Genomic DNA, 16227 nt, shown 5'->3' with positions numbered 1-16227 from the left:
TTGATTCCTCCAGTTCCATTCTTCTTTTTCAAGATTGCTTTGGCTAATCGAGGTTTTTTTGTATTTCCATACAAATTGTTAAATTATTTGCTCTAGCTCTGTGAAAAATACCATTGGTAGCTTGATAAGGATTGCATGGAATCTATAGATTGCTTTGGGTAGTATACTCATTTTCACTATATTGATTCTTTCGATCCATGAACATGGTATATTTCTCTTATCTATTAGTGTCCTCTTTGATTTCTTTCACCAGTGTTTTATAGTTTTCTATATATAGGTCTTTAGACATATATACAGATGGCTAACAAACACATGAAAAGGTGCTCAACATCACTCATTATCAGAGAAATGCAAATCAAAACCACTATAATGTACTATTTCACACCAGTCAGAATGGCTGCCATCCAAAGGTCTGCAAGCAATAAATGCTGGAGAGGGTGTGGAGAAAAGGGAACCCTCTTACACTGTTGGTGGGAGTGCAAACTAGTAGAGCCACTATGGAGAACAGTGTGGAGATTCCTTAAAAAACTGGAAATAGAACTGCCTTATGATCCAGCAATCCCACTGCTGGGCATACACACCGAGGAAACCAGAACTGAAAGAGACACGTGTACCCCAATGTTCATCACAGCACTGTTTATAGTAGCCAGGACATGGAAGCAACCTACATATCCATCGGCAGATGAATGGATAAGAAAGCTTTGGTACATTTACACAATGGAGTATTACTCAGCCATTAAAAATACATTTGAATCAGTTCTAACGAGGTGGATGAAACTGGAGCCGATTATACAGAGTGAAGTAAGCCAGAAAGAAAAACACCAATACAGTATACTAACGCATATATATGGAATTTAGAAAGATGGTAACGATAATCCTGTATGCGAGACAGCAAAAGAGACACAGATGTATAGAACAGTCTTTTGGACTCTGTGGGAGAGGGAGAAGGTGGGATGATTTGGGAGAATGGCATCGAAACATGTATAATATCATATAAGAAATGAATCGCCAGTCCAGGTTCAATGCAGGATACAGGATGCTTGAGGCTGGTGCATTAGGATGATCCAGAAGGATGGTACAGGGAGGGAGGTGGGTGGGGGGTTCAGGATGGGGAGCACGTGTATACCCGTGGTGGATTCATATTGATGTATGGCAAAACCAATAAAATATTGTAAAGTAATTAACATCCAATTAAAATAAATTTAAATTAAAAAAAAAACTGTGAAAATATGCTTTAAAAAATTATGTGAGCTTTGAGATTCAAATCCCTGTGCATTACATTGCTAGCCATGCAACTGGGGATATTAATCTTGGGGTTTCCTTTTTGTATACTAAAGTAATACCTGGGACTGTTATATTGAGTTAAAGTGAGGTTTGAGTGTTAGAATAGATACAATTGCTGCTGCTAAGTCGCCTCAGTCATATCCGACTCTGCGACCCCATAGACTGGCAACCCAACAGGCTCCACTGCCCCTCGGATTCTCCAGGCAAGAATACTGGAGTGGGTTTCCATTTCCTTCTCCAATGCATGAAAGGAAAAAGTGAAAATGAAGTCGCTCAGTTGTGTCTGACTCTTAGCAACCCCATGGACTGCAGCCTACCAGGCTCCTCCATCCATTGGATTTTCCAGGCAAAGAGTATTGGAGTGGGGTGCCATTGCCTTCTCTGACAATACATACAAATTACTTGGAAAATTCCTTGCCCTGAGTACAGAGCTGAGGAAATAGGATAAGCAACCGACTTACTTTCCAAATTTTCCAGTAAGTCACATGGCCTTTGTCAGAGTGATGCTTCATGGACCCACATCCAAGCAGCAGGTTAGAGATGTGAACTTCTTTCTCGCTTTCCTGTATGGTGACATTATAGTTGCTCAGCAAGCAGAAATATATATCCTGCACTGTTCTGTTGTGTGCAATTCTATGTGTGTTTAACTTAAGAACTAAAATCAAACCTTGCATGCATTCAAAGTAGGACTGTGCCTGAAATATATTCAGAACACATTTCAATAAAATACTTGCTTCTTTTGAAAAGACACTAACCTTAATTTGTAAGACTTTGTGTCTGGCAGTTGACAAGGTTAAAAAAAGAAGGGAACTTGCACTCCTGCTTTTCATGAAGTGCAATCGTCCACCCTTAGATGACAGTACTATCCAAAGTTAATGTGTTTTTGATGATGTTTCAGCAGATTTATTCTACATCCTGTACTTGTTATTACTGGCATAATACTCCTCATGCATTTTTTCATTTTGTTCCATTTTTTTATTTAAATCAATATGTATGAGAGCTTTTAAACACATGCAAAATGGTATGTGATCCCCTTCATGGATCACAGCCTTGTGGTGAAGGGGCTTGCATAACTCAGTGAAGCTATGAGCCACAAGCAGGACCATTCAAGACGGACAGATCATAGTGAAGAGTTTTGACAAAATGTGACCTCTGGAGGAGAAAATGGTAAGCCACTCCAGTATTCTTGCAAGGAGAACCCCATGGACAGTACGAAAATGTAAAAAAAAAAAAAAAAAATGACATCAGAAGATGAGCTCCATAGGTCAGAAGGTGTCCAATATGCTACTGTGGAAGAGTGGAGGGCAAATACTAATAATTCCAGAGAAAATGAAGCAGCTGGACAAAGTGGAAAAGATGCTCAGTTGTGGACGTGTCTGGTGGTAAAAGTAAAGTCTAATGCTGTAAAGAATAATATTGCATATAAACCTGGAATGTTATGTCCATGAATCAAGGTAAATATGATGTGGTCAAGCTGGAAATGGCAAGAACATCGGTATCTTAGGAGTCAGTAAACTAAAATGGACAGAATGGGCGAATTTAATTCAGATGACCTACTTTGCCAACAAAGGTCTGTCTAGTCAAGGCTATGGTTTTTCCAGTAGTCATGTACAGATGTAGAGTTGGACTGTGAAGAAAGCTGAGTGGTGAAGAATTGGTGCTTTTGAACTGTGGTGTTGGAGAAGCTCTTGAGTGTCCCTTGGATTGCAAGGAGATCCAACCAGTCCATTCTAAAGGAGATCAGCCCTGGGTGTTCTTTCGAAGGTATGATACTGAAGCTGAAACTCCAGTACTTTGGCCACCTCATGCTAAGAGTTAACTCATTGGAAAAGCCTCTGATGCTGGGAGGGATTGGGGGCAAGAGGAGAAGAGGACAACAGAGGACGAGATGGCTGGATGGCATCACCGACTCAATGAACGTGAGATTGAGTGAACTCTGGGAGGTGGTGATGGATAGGGAGGCCTGGCGTGCTGCAATTCATGGAGTCGCAAAGAGTCAGACATGACTGAGGGACTGAACTGAACTGAACTGAACTACTGTGGGTAAGAATCCCTTACAAGAAATGGAGTCACCTTCATGGTCAACAAAAATGTTTGAAATGCAGTAACTATGTGCAACCTCAAAAATAACAGAATGATCTCAGTTTGTTTCCAAGACATACTACCATCACAGTAATCCAAGTCTATGCACCAACTACTGATGCTGAAGAAACTGAAGTTGAACAGTTCTATGAAGACCTACAACATCTTCTAGAATTAACATTAAAAAAGATGTTCTTTTCATCATGAGGGATTGGAATATAAAAGTAGGAAGTCAAGAGATACCTTGACTTCCAAGGTCAAAGGCAAGTTGAACCTTGGAGTACAAAATGAAGGAGGACAAAGGCTAACAGACTTGTCAAGAGAACATGTTGGTCATAGCAAACATGCTTTTCCAACAACCCAAGAAACGGTTCTCTATGTGGACATCACCAGATGGTTAATATTTAAATCAAATTGATTTTGCTCTTTTCAGATGAATGGAAAAGCTCTATACCATCAGCAAGCTTACTGGAGCTGACTGTGGCTCAGATCTTGAGCTCTCATTGCAAAATTCAGGTTTAAATTGAACAAAGTAGAGAAAACTACTAGGCCTTTCAGGTATGACCTAAATCAAATCTCTTATGATTATACAGTTGAGGTAATGAACAGATTCAAGGGATTAGATCTAGTAGACAGAGTAACTGAAGAACTATGGGTTGAAGTTAATAGCATTGTAGAGGAGGCAGTGACCAAAACCGTGCCAAAGAAAAAGAAATCCAAGTGGTTGTCGGAGGAGGCTACAAATGGCTGAGGAAAGAAGAGAAGTGAAAGGCAATGGAGAAAGGGAAAGATACACCCAACTGAAAGCCGAGATCCAGAGAATAGCAAGGGAAGATGAGATATGCACAGCATTTATACTCAGTTGTGTCCAACTTTTTGTGACCCCATTGACTATACTGTCCATGGAATTCTCCAGACCAGAATACTGGAGTGGGTAGCCTTCCCCTTCTCCAGGGGATCTTCCCAACCCAAGGATCAGACCCAGGTCTCCTACATTGCAGGCGGATTCTATACCAGCTGAGACACAAGGGAAGCCCAAGGAAGATAAGAAGGTCTTCTTAAATGAGCAATGAAAAGAAATGGAGGAAAACTATAGAATGGGAAAGACTAGAGATCTCTTCAAGAAAATTTGAGATTCAAGGGAACATTTCATGCAAGGATGGGCATGATGAAGTATGGAAAGAGTAAGGACCTAACAGAAGCAGAAGAGATTAGAGGAAGTGGCAAGAATAAACAGAAGAATTATACAAGACAGTTCTTAATGCCCTTGGTAACCACTGGTGTGTTCAATCACCTAGAACCAGATATCCTCGTGTGAGAAGTCAATTGGGCCTTAGGAATCATTACTACAAACAAACCTAGTGGAGGTGATGGAATTCCAGCTGAGCTATTGAAAATCCTAAAAGACGGTGCTGTTAACGTGTTGTGCTCAATATTTCAGCAAATTTGAAATATTCTGACAGTGGCCACAGGACAGAAAATGTAAGTTTTCAATCCAGTCTCAGAGAAAGCCAGTGCCAAAGAATGTTCAAACTACTGTACAATTGTGCTCATTTCACATGCTAGCAAGGTTGTGCTTAAAATCCTTCTACCTAGACTTCAGGGGTACATGAACTGAAAAGTCCAGTTGTATAAGCTACATTTCAAAGAGGCAGAGGAAACAAATCAAATTGCCAGTGTGCATTGGATCATGAGGAAAGCAGGGAATTCAAGAAAATATATCTACTTCTGCTTCATTGACTACGCTAAAACCTTTGACTGTGTGGATCACAACAAACTGTGGAAAATTATTAAAGGAACGGGAGTACTGGACCACCTTACCTATCTTCTGAGGAACCTGTATGTAGGACAAGAAGCAACAGTTATAACCGGACACGGAACAATGGACTGATTCAAAATAGGGGAAGAAGTACGTAAAGGCTGTATATCATCTTCCTGCTCATTTAACTTCTATGTTTAGTACATGTAAAGATGAGCTGGATGAATTACAAGCTGGAATCAAGGTTGCCAGGAGAAATATCAATGGTCTCAGATATGCACCACTCTAATGGCAAAAAGTGAAGAGGAACTAAAGAGCCTCTTGATGAGGCTGAAAGAGGAAACTAAAAATGCTGGCTTGAAACTCAACATTCAGAAAACTAAGATCATGTCTTCTGGTCCCATCACTTCATGGCAAATAGAAACAGAAAAAGTGGAAGCATTGACAGATTTTATTTTCTTGACCTCCAAAATCACTGTGGACATTAACTGTAGCCATGAAATTAAATGATACTTGCCCCTGGAAGGAAAGCTATGACAAAACTAGACAGCATATTAAAAAGCAGAGTCATCGCTTTGGTGACATATTTCATATGGTCAGAGCTATAGTTTTTCCAGTAGTCATGTACAGATATGAGATTTGTACCGAAAAGAAGGCTTAGATATGAAAATTTGATGCTTTTGAATTAGTGGTACTGAAGAAGACTCTTGACAATCCCTTGGACTGCAAGGAGATCAAACCAACCAATCCAAAAGGAAATCGGCCCTGAATATTCCTTGGTAGAACTGTTGCTGAAGCTCTAATATTTTGGCCACCTCATTCAAAGAGCAAACTCACTGGAAAAGTCCCTGATACTAGGATAGAGTGAAGGTAAAAGAAGAGGGTGGCAGAGGATGAGATTGTTAGATAGCATCACCAACTCAATGGACACGAATTTGAACAACCTCCAGGAGATAGTGGTAGACAGAGGAGCCTGGCATGGTACAGTCCACGGGGTCTCAAATAGTCAGACACTGCTTCTCACAACAATACAAGAACAATATGTTATTAGTCTAATTCAGCAAACTTTTAAGTATGATTAATGGATTTGTCCTCATGTTAAGTGTCCCTGAATACATGGTGTAATCATGTGAAATACAACATTGGCTTCATGATCTTCCATTTGAATAATGGGATAGAGTTCTATGAAGGCTTGTGTCCAGCCCCAAATACAAGGAAATAGGATGATAATAACTAACATTTATCATGCTATCATGCCTTTATTATGTGCATGTAATGCTCTAAGTTATTTTAATGACTTGATTCATTTAAGCCTCACAAGAACTTTATGGAGATTTTAAACCCATTTTTAGAAGTGAGCAGCATGACAGAAAATTTAAGTAAAATGATTAAATGAACTAGCTAAGGGGAAGAATTAGACTACTTCTTGGCATATAGAAACTTTGTAGAAAGCAATAGCTATCATCATCCCTGATGCCAAGTGCTATACAGCTAATAGGTGACAGGTACAATACTGTGTCAGGAGGTCTGTGAAGTTTAGAATATACTAAGATTTTATAAAATTTGAATGCTATTTAAGGGTCGGTGAATTAGTTGTGAGCAGGAAAAGACGAGGCCCAGAGTGCAACATTGATTTGTTCACAGCCACAGGGTTAAGACATGCCTGGTGTGAGGGCTGAAATGTACTGACTGAATGTATGACATGAGAAGTAAGTGATAGGTGGGGGCCTGAACAGAGCTCCCTGGGAGCCATGCTATATGTTCCGTGGGGAGAGGACTGGTGAGCTGACACTTAGGGCAGAGTGGTATCTGATGGTTTCAGTTTTAGTATGTTCAGGGTCTTAAAATGCATTAATAGTAATTAAAATAGCTAACTGTATTATGATGTATCTTGTTGAAAACCACTTTGATTATTTTATAATCAATTTTACCACTTTTTATTTCATTCACCAAAATAATTACTTGTGTAGGTAGGTTTAAATTACTTGCAAATTTTTACTAGTAATTTATTTTCAGTGGATCTGAAATATTCTTGCCTACAATGAAAAGGAACATATTATTCCATGTTTAAGAACCACTTCCCATGTCTTAAGTTATCCACTCGATCTGCTGACCTTGTATCTGAGTGATCCATTATTTACATCTGCTTTCCTGCCATCATTGTTCACATGTAAGGTTCCAATAGGAAAAGGAGTACTTCAAGACTGTATATTGTCACCCTGCTTATTTAACTTATATGCAGAGTACATCATGAGAAACGCTGGGCTGGAAGAAACACAAGCTGGAATCAAGATTGCCAGGAGAAATATCAATAACCTCAGATATGCAGATGACACCACCCTTATGGCAGAAAGTGAAGAGGAACTAAAAAGTCTTTTGATGAAAGTAAAAGTGGAGAGTGAAAAAGTTGGCTTAAAGCTCAACATTCAGAAAACGAAGATCATGGCATCCGGTCCCATCACTTCATGGGAAATAGATGGGTAAACTGTGGAAACAGTGTCAGAATTTATTTTTTGGGGCTCCAAAATCACGGCAGATGGTGATTACAGCCATGAAATTAAAAGACGCTTACTCCTTGGAAGCAAAGTTATGACCAACCTAGATAGCATATTCAAAAGCAGAGACGTTACTTTGCCACCAAAGGTCCGTCTAGTCAAGGCTATGGTTTTTCCAGTAGTCATGTATGGATGTGAGAGTTGGACTGTGAAGAAAGCTGAGTTCCGAAGAATTGATGCTTTTGAACTGCGGTGCTGGAGAAGACTCTTGAGAGTCCCATGGACTGCAAGGAGATCCAGCCAGTCCATTCTAAAGGAGATCAGTCCTGGGTGTTCTTTGGAAGGAATGATGCTGAAGCTGAAACTCCAGTACTTTGGCTACCTCATGTGAAGAGTTGACTCATTGGAAAAGATTCTGATGCTGGGAGGGATTGGGGGCAGGAGGAAAAGGGGACGACTGCTGGAGTCCAGCTCCAGCAGCCAAGGAATCAACCTGAAGAGATGGACGGTGTTGGCAAGGAAAATGAGGCAGCCTCTATTTTCTTGGACTGCCTATTTATTTCAAGTTTAAGATTATCTTTTATACTTTTACAAAAACATTAGGTCAGAGGTTTGACATTTTCAGTTCCCCCTAACCCAGATTTATTATCTCCATAAATCATTGTTGCTCTTCAGAGTTCCTGCTTCAGTGATTCTCTGGAAATCAGCTTTACCATCTGTTATCTACTTCCTCTTATGTGTCCTATAGTTAACTTGTGATTACATTGTAACTCATGCTATATTCCTCAGTTTACTATTTATCTTCCTAAATCCCGTTTGCGCCTAACATCCTGAGCTCACTATCTCTTAAAAGGGATTCTAGTTATAGTGTCTCTAAAAATTCCTAACTTCTATAAGCTATAGTAAAATATGCTAACTTTACAACATTCCTTATATCTTTAACTTCTAACTATTTTAATTATTTCTAAGCCCTAAATGCAGTAAATTCCTTTGCCATAAACATTTTCCTCACAAATAATAGGCTTCAGATAGCAATCCATCCCATGGCCTCAAGCTGTGGCCTATGTGCTCATCCTGGAAGACTCTTTTGTAAAAGTCCTTAAACAAATGTCAATGATTAACTTTATTAATTATTCTCTGAGCACAGCTGCAGAAGGCTTTGTGCCTTCTCATGCTCCTCTCAAGAACAATAAGCACCTTAATATTCCTTTTCAGTCAACTCAGCCAAGGAGAGGAAAAAACAAGTCAGAATTACAAGGCCTAACTCCTTCATCCCAGGTCCGTGCCTGAGGAATGAGGAGAGGGGGCTGGGGCTGTGCCTCCATTTTGTCAGTAATGCCTAAAGTGGCTCCCGAGAGACGACAGAGGATGAGATGGCTGGATGGCAACATGGACTCAATGGATGTGAGTTTGAGTGAACTCTGGGAGTTGGTGATGGACAGGGAGGCCTGGTGTGCTGTAATTCATGAGGTCACAAAGAGTCAGACATAACTGAGCGACTGAACTGAACTGAACTGAAGGTTATCCCTCTTATCATTTAAGCTCTGACTTATAAGAAATGACCCATTTCATTTTTCTTTGGTGAAAAACACAGGGCTTAGAGATTAATTTCTATCTTGTTAGTCACTGGGCTAAGTACAGAGGCCATGAGAGTAAATAAAATAAACCTTCTGCTCAGTTTATAATATATAGAGAGACAGATACGAAACATTATGACCTCAAAACAATGTGATAATTATTGCCAGAGAAATAGATACAAAATGCTAGTTCATATAATGTCATCACTTGATAGATGTACTTTACTCAAAAAAATAAAAAAAGAAGGAACTGAGGCTAATTAACTTGCTTAATAGCAAGAGGAACTTCCCTCATAGCTCAGTCATTAAAGAATCTGCTTGCAATGCAGGAGACCTGAGTTCAATTCCTGTGTTGGGAAGATCCCCTGGAGAAGGAAATGTCAACTCACTCCAGTATTCTTTCCTGGAAAATCACATGAACAGAGGAGACTTGTCAGGCATGACAGTCCATGAGGTTGCAAGAGTCGGGCATGACTTAGTGACTAAACCACCACAGCAAGTGACAAAGCTATTTTAGCACTCAAATTTGACTCCAAAAACCACAAACAGAGCTCAAAAAAATTTAAATTAGTAGAGATTGTTGATTTAATAGTTATTAATGCAGAATATTAAATGATTTTAAAATAAAGTGGTGAGGGAGTGACTGCCCAATATTATTTGACTCTTTGTGACCTTATGGACTGTAGCCCACAAGTCTTCTCTGTCCATGGGACTTTCCTGGCAAGAATATTATAAGCGGGTTGCCATTTCCTCCTTCAGGGGATCTTCCTGACTCAGGGATTGAACCCATGTCTCCAGCATATCCACCTTTGCTGGCAGATTCTTTAACCCTGAGCCACTGCTGAAGCCCTAAAATAAAGTGGTCTTTATCAGTTATTTATGAGATAGATTTGAGAGAGTTTATTATTCTACTATATTGTACTCCATTTTATTAGAACTAATCATTAAAGATTGGATTCTGCATTCAAATTCAAAAAGGAGAAAACATTTTTTTCTTAGAAACTAAAATTTTAATTTGAAGGCGGAGCAACTAACATAACTTTGATGTCCAGTTCTAACTGTTGCTTCCTGACCTGCATCTAGGTTTCTCAAGAGGCAGGTCAGGTGGTCTGTTATTCCCATCTCTTAAAGAATTTTCCACAGTTTATTGTGATCCACACAGTCAAAGCCTTTGGCATAGTCAATAAAGCAGAAATAGGTGCTTTTTTTGGAACTCTCTTGCTTTTTCAATTATCCAGCAGATGTTGGAAATTTGATCTCTGGTTCCTCTGCCTTTTCTAAAACCAGCTTGAACATCTGGAAGTTCACAGTTCATGTATTGCTGAAGCCTGGCTTGGAGAATTTTGAGCATTACTTTAATATCGTGTGAGATGAGTGCAATTGTGCGGTAGTTTGAGCATTCTTCGGCATTGCCTTTCTTTGGGATTGGAATGAAAATTAACCTTTTCCAGTCCTGTGGCTACTGCTGAGTTTTCCAAATTTGCTGGCATATTGAGTGCAGCACTTTCACAGCATCATCTTCCAGGATTTGAAATAGTTCAAGTGGAATTCCATCACCTCCACTAGCTTTGTTTGTAGTGATGCTTTCTAAGGCCCACTTGACTTCACGTTGCAGGATGTCTGGCTCTAGGTGAGTGATCACACCATCATGATATCTGGGTCATGAAGATCTTTTTTGTATAATTCTTCTGTGTATTTTTGCCACCTATTTCTAATATCTTCTGCTTCTGTTAGGGCCATACCATTTCTGTCCTTTATCGAACCCATCTTTGCATGAAATGTTCCCTTGGTGTCTCTAATTTTCTTGAAGAGATCTCTAGTCTTTCCCATTCTGTTGTATTCCTCTATTTCTTTGCATTTATCACTGAGGAAGGCTTTCTTATCTCTCCTTGCTGTTCTTTGGAACTCTACATTCAGATGCATATATCTTTCCTTTTTTCCTTTGCTTTTCACTTCTCTTCTTTTCACAGCTATTTGTAAGGCCTCCTGAGACAGCCATTTTGCTTTTTTGCATTTTTTTTTCCTTTGAAAAAAATGAATTTTTTCAAAAAAAAATTCCTTGAAAAAAATGAATTTTTTTCAAAAAAAAAAAAAAATGAATTTCCTCTTCATTCCTCTCTCCTGTATGATGTCACGAACCTCCGTCCATAGTTCTTCAGTCACTCTATCAGATCTAGTCTCTTAAATCTATTTCTCACTTCCACTGTATAGTCGTAAGGGATTTGATTAGGTCGTACCTGAATGATCTAGTGGTTTTCCCCACTTGCTTCAATTTAAATCTGAGTTTGACAATAAGGAGTTCATGATCTGAGCCACAATCAGCTCCCAGCCTTGTTTTTGCTGACTGTATAGAGCTTCTCCATCTTTGGCTGCAAAGCATATAATCAATCTGATTTTGGTGTTGACCATCTGGTGGTGTCCATATGTAGAGTCTTCTTTTATGTTGTTTGAAGAGGGTGTTTGCTATGACCAGTGCGTTCTCTTGGCAAAAGTCTGTTAGCCTTTGCCCAGCTTCATTCTGTACTCCAAGGCCACATTTGCCTGTTACTCCAAGTGTTTCTTGACTTCCTACTTTTGCATTCCAGTCCCCTATAATGAAAAGGACGTCTTTTGGGGTGTTAGTTCTAAAAGGTCTTGTTGGTCTTCATAAGACTGTTTAACGTCAGCTTCTTCAGCATTAGTGGTTAGGGTGATGACTACTCCATTTCTTCTAAGGGATTCTTTCCCAAAGTAGTAGCTATAATGGTCATCTGAGTTAAATTCACCCATTCCAGTCCATTTTAGTTCGCTGATTCCTAGAATGTCAACGTTCACTCTTGCTGTCTCCTGTTTGACCACTTCCAATTTGCCTTGATTCATGGACCTAACATTCCAGGTTCCTATGCAGTATTGCTCTTTACAGCATTGGACATTACTTCTACCACCAGTCACATCCACAACTGGGTATTGTTTTTGCTTTGGCCCCATCCCTTCATTCTCTCTGGCATTATTTCTCCACCGATCTCCAGTAGCATATTGGGCACTTACCAACCTGGGGAGTTCCTCTTTCAGTATTGTATTATTTTGCCTTTTCATACTGTTCATGGGGGTTCTCAAGGCAAGAATACTGAAGTTGTTTGCCTCTCCACCATGACCCGTCCGTTTTGAGTGACCCCCTCATGGCATGGCTTAGTTTCATTGAGTTAGACAAGGCTGTGGTCCACGTGATCAGATTGGCTAGTTTTCTGTAATAATGATTTCAGTATATCTGTCCTCTGATGCCCTTTCACAACAACCTACCATCTTACTTGGGTTTCTCTTACCTTGGATATGGAATATCTCTTCACTGCTGCTCCAGCAAAGCGCTGCCGCTGCACCTTACCTTGAACGAGGTCGTTTCTCCTGACCTTGAATGTGGAATAGCTCCTCGCAACCCTTCTGTACCCACACAGCTGCCACTCCTTGGACGTGGGGTAGCTTCTCTTGGCTGTTGCCCCTGACCTCGGACGTGGGATAGCTTCTCCGGGCCGCTCCTGCACCATTGCAGCCTGGCACTCTAGGTCGCCGCCCCTGACCTTGGTCGTGGGGTAGCTCCTCTCAGTGGCATTTCTGGGTGGTCCACCATGCTTTTTCGTGGTCCATCACAGACGCAGCGCTTCTGCGTGGTGCAAAGTTAAATAGAGGTAGATAAGGAAGATTTATATATGTTGAAGTTTAGCAAGGGGAAAAGAACAGTAGGAAAATCGAACAAAGGAATAAATTAGAAAAAAATATTAATTGGTTTTAAAAATTTAAAAAAGAGACAAGAAAAAAAAGAAGAGAGAGAGAGAGAGAGAGAAACTCCACAGAACTGCAGAAGCCCAACGTAGAGGCAGAGGTTTATGGCAACAATAATAAATGTGACTGGGGGGAAAAAAAGCTCAAAAGTTTAATCAGATTTATCAGTGCCAATAAAATCAGCAACTACAAGACGGAGGTGAGGGGAAGGGCAAAAAAAATCCGAAAGAATCTACAAAACACGTCAAAAAATAAGTATAATAAACGGTTTTCTTGAGTCACTGCTGTCAGAGTGCTTTCCCTCACTGGGAATAACAGTCCACCTCACCTTCCTAGGATGCCCTACAACACTGTGCTGATCTCTGGACCTCCTGTGGAGGCTGTTCAGATTCTAATATGGTCCTACTCCTCTGTGTTCTCACTTCCAATGTCCACTGTTATCAGAGCTAGTGCATTTTCTTTTGTGGGGGCTCTCAATGTCCTTTTAGATATTCCATAGGCACAGAGTCTGCCTAGTTGATCATCTGGATTTAATCTGCAGCTTTTACAGATGGTCTGAAGGTTTTGGATCTTCTTCCTTAGCCAAACTGCTCCCAGGTTTCAATTGCGATTTTATTTCTACTTCTGCATGTGGGTTGTCTACTGGGGGTTAGCTCCTTAAACTACCCTGGAGGGCTTGGGTTTGCCTCTGTGAGGGCCAGGTGTGGAGATGGTGCAGCTGCTTGGATCACAGGGGTTTTGGCAGCACCAGGTACTCAGAGGGGGTTGGTGGCTAGGGTAGCAAGAAATACAGTGCTCTAAGAAGCCTATGGCAACCAGTATTGGCCAATATGCCCCAGTATTATTGCCTGGAGAACCCCTTCTCTTACAGGGAAGCCTGGCAGGCCACAGTCTACAGGGTTGCAGAGTCAGACAGGACTGAAGTGACTCTGCGTGCATAAACACAAGACTTCTTCTTCTTTTTTTTTTTTTGCCTGTGGCAGCTCTTCTCCAGTGAGAGTTGAGCATGAAGGTGGTGCCGCTTCTTGGCTTGTGGAGACCCTGGTGGTGAAGAGTGTGCAGGGACACAGACTGCCTCTGTGGCAGGAGTTATGGCCCTATCAGAGTCTTTTTTTCGAGCCTCTTGTAGCTGGGGATTGGAAGACCTCTCTGGCCAGTCTTTCTCTCTAGGTCCGCCCGTTCAGGCATTTAGAAGATTCCCTTGCCTGGGGTCCTTCTCTGTTGTTCTGAGTGTCAGTCGCAGAGAGGGGTCCCCCAACTTGGGTCCTACTCTGTAGTTTGGCCCATCAGTCACTGAAAGGAGCACCATGGGTGGGGTCCTGCTCTGTAGTTCAGTGTGTCAGACATTTGGTGGGCCAGCCTCTCTAATGTTCAGCTGCTGATACTTTCGTGTGGAGAGAGAGAGGCTATTGTGATGGCTCCACCCCCTACGCGTCACTCATCTGTATTGCCTTCCATGGCTGCCTAGCTTTGTTCCATAGGCATTTCCAACCACGATCTTCTCCCTCACATCCCCTCTATCCATCTCTCCACAGTCAACAGCAGCCCTCACCCTGGGACTGCTCCACAACCCCTAAACTACAGTTCCCAGCCACTGCCACTTCCAGGAGATCCGTGTTCCTGCCTCGTGTATGAATGACTGTGGCAAGGACTGTCTGATTCTCATTCCATTTAGGCTGCCACAGATCACCTATTTCACTCTCAGCCTTAAATGTTTCTCTTCTGACTTAGACAATTGCCCCTCTGTGGGGATTGGATCCCTGCTTCAGTTCCCCCCACTGCCGAGGGCAGGTCCAGTCCTAGAATTAGTCCCCCCTAATTCCTTTGTCTTACCAAGTTTTGTGTGGGTCTATATTTTCTTTTTCACTGGTCAGGCACTCCTGCCTGCTCTCAGCTGATGTTCTGCATGCATTTCTGTATCTGAAGGTGGATTCATGATGTATCCCTGGAGAGAGATGCACTCCACATCTGCCTACTCTATGCCATCTTCTTCTCCTGGGAGCATTCTTATAGGGAAAGTTACCAGTTCTTCTTAAACCTCTAGGTAGGTAATTTCATGTTGATGAATATGAGTGACATCAATTACAGATTTAATTCTTTATAGGACTATTTCATGATATCCCCTTTTTAATTGTATTTAAGTTTGTTTGGGGTATATGGTATCGCACTATTTATCTCCCAGTTCAGTTCAGTTCAATTCAGTTCAGTCACACCGTTGTGTCTGACTCATTGCAACCCCATGGACTGCAGTATGCCAGGATTCCCTGCCTATCACAAACTCCTGGAGTTTATTCAAACTCATATCCATTGAGTCAGTGTTGAGATCCAACCATCTCATCCTCTGTCATCCCCTTCTCTTCCTGCCTTCAATCTTTCCCAGCATCAGGGTCTTTTCAGATGAGTCAGTTCTTCCCATCAGGTGGCCAAAGTATTGGAGTTTCAGCTTCAGCATCAGTCCTTCCAATGAATATTTATGACTTATTTCCATTTGGATAGACTGGTTGGGTCTTTTTTGCAGTCCAAGGGACTCTCAAGTGTCTCCTCCAATACCAGAATTCAAAAGCACCAATGCTTGGCACTCAGCTTTCTTTGTAGTCCAATTCTCACATCCATACATGACTACTGGAAAAACCAAAGCTTTGACCAGATGGACCTTTGTTGGCAAAGTAATGTCTCTGCTTTTTAATATGCTGTCTAAGTTGGTCATAAATTTTCTCCCAAGGAGCAAGCATCTTTTAATTTCATGGCTGCAGTCACCATCTGCAGTGATTTTGGAGCCCCCCAAAATAAAGTCTCTCACTCTTTCCACTATTGCCCCATCTATTTTCCATTAAGTGACGGGACTGGATGCCATGATCTTAGTTTTCTGAATGTTGAGTTTTAAGCCAACTTTTTAACTCTCCTCTTTCATTTTCACCAAGAGGCTCTTTAGTTCTTCACTTTCTGCCATAAGGGTGGTGTCATCTGCATATCTGAGGTTATTGATATTTCTCCCTGCAATCTTGATTCCAGCTTGTATTTCATCCAACCCAGCATTTCTCATGAGGTACTCTGCATATAAGTTAAATAAGCAGGGTGACAATATGCAGCCTTGATGTACTCCTTTCCTGATTTGGAACCAGTCTCTTGTTCCATGTCCAGTTCTAACTGTTGCTTCCTGACCTGCATACAGATTTCTCAAGAGTCAAGTCAGGTGGTCTGGTATTCCCATCTCTTTCAGAATTTTCTACAATTTGTTGTGATACACAGTCAAAGACTTTGGCATAGTCAGTAA

At 41.1% G+C, this 16227-nt stretch overlaps 1 protein-coding gene across 12 annotated transcripts in view; it reads left to right on the top strand.

The window, feature by feature from the left end:
- Positions 1-16227, top strand: part of KHDRBS2 (KH RNA binding domain containing, signal transduction associated 2) — a 768231-nt gene that overhangs the window by 150645 nt on the left and 601359 nt on the right. The window lies entirely within an intron of this gene.

This window comes from Bos indicus x Bos taurus, chromosome 23 (genome assembly GCF_003369695.1).
Source record: "Bos indicus x Bos taurus breed Angus x Brahman F1 hybrid chromosome 23, Bos_hybrid_MaternalHap_v2.0, whole genome shotgun sequence".
Lineage (NCBI taxonomy): Eukaryota > Metazoa > Chordata > Mammalia > Artiodactyla > Bovidae > Bos > Bos indicus x Bos taurus.
This window is presented reverse-complemented; position numbering and strand designations above follow the sequence as displayed.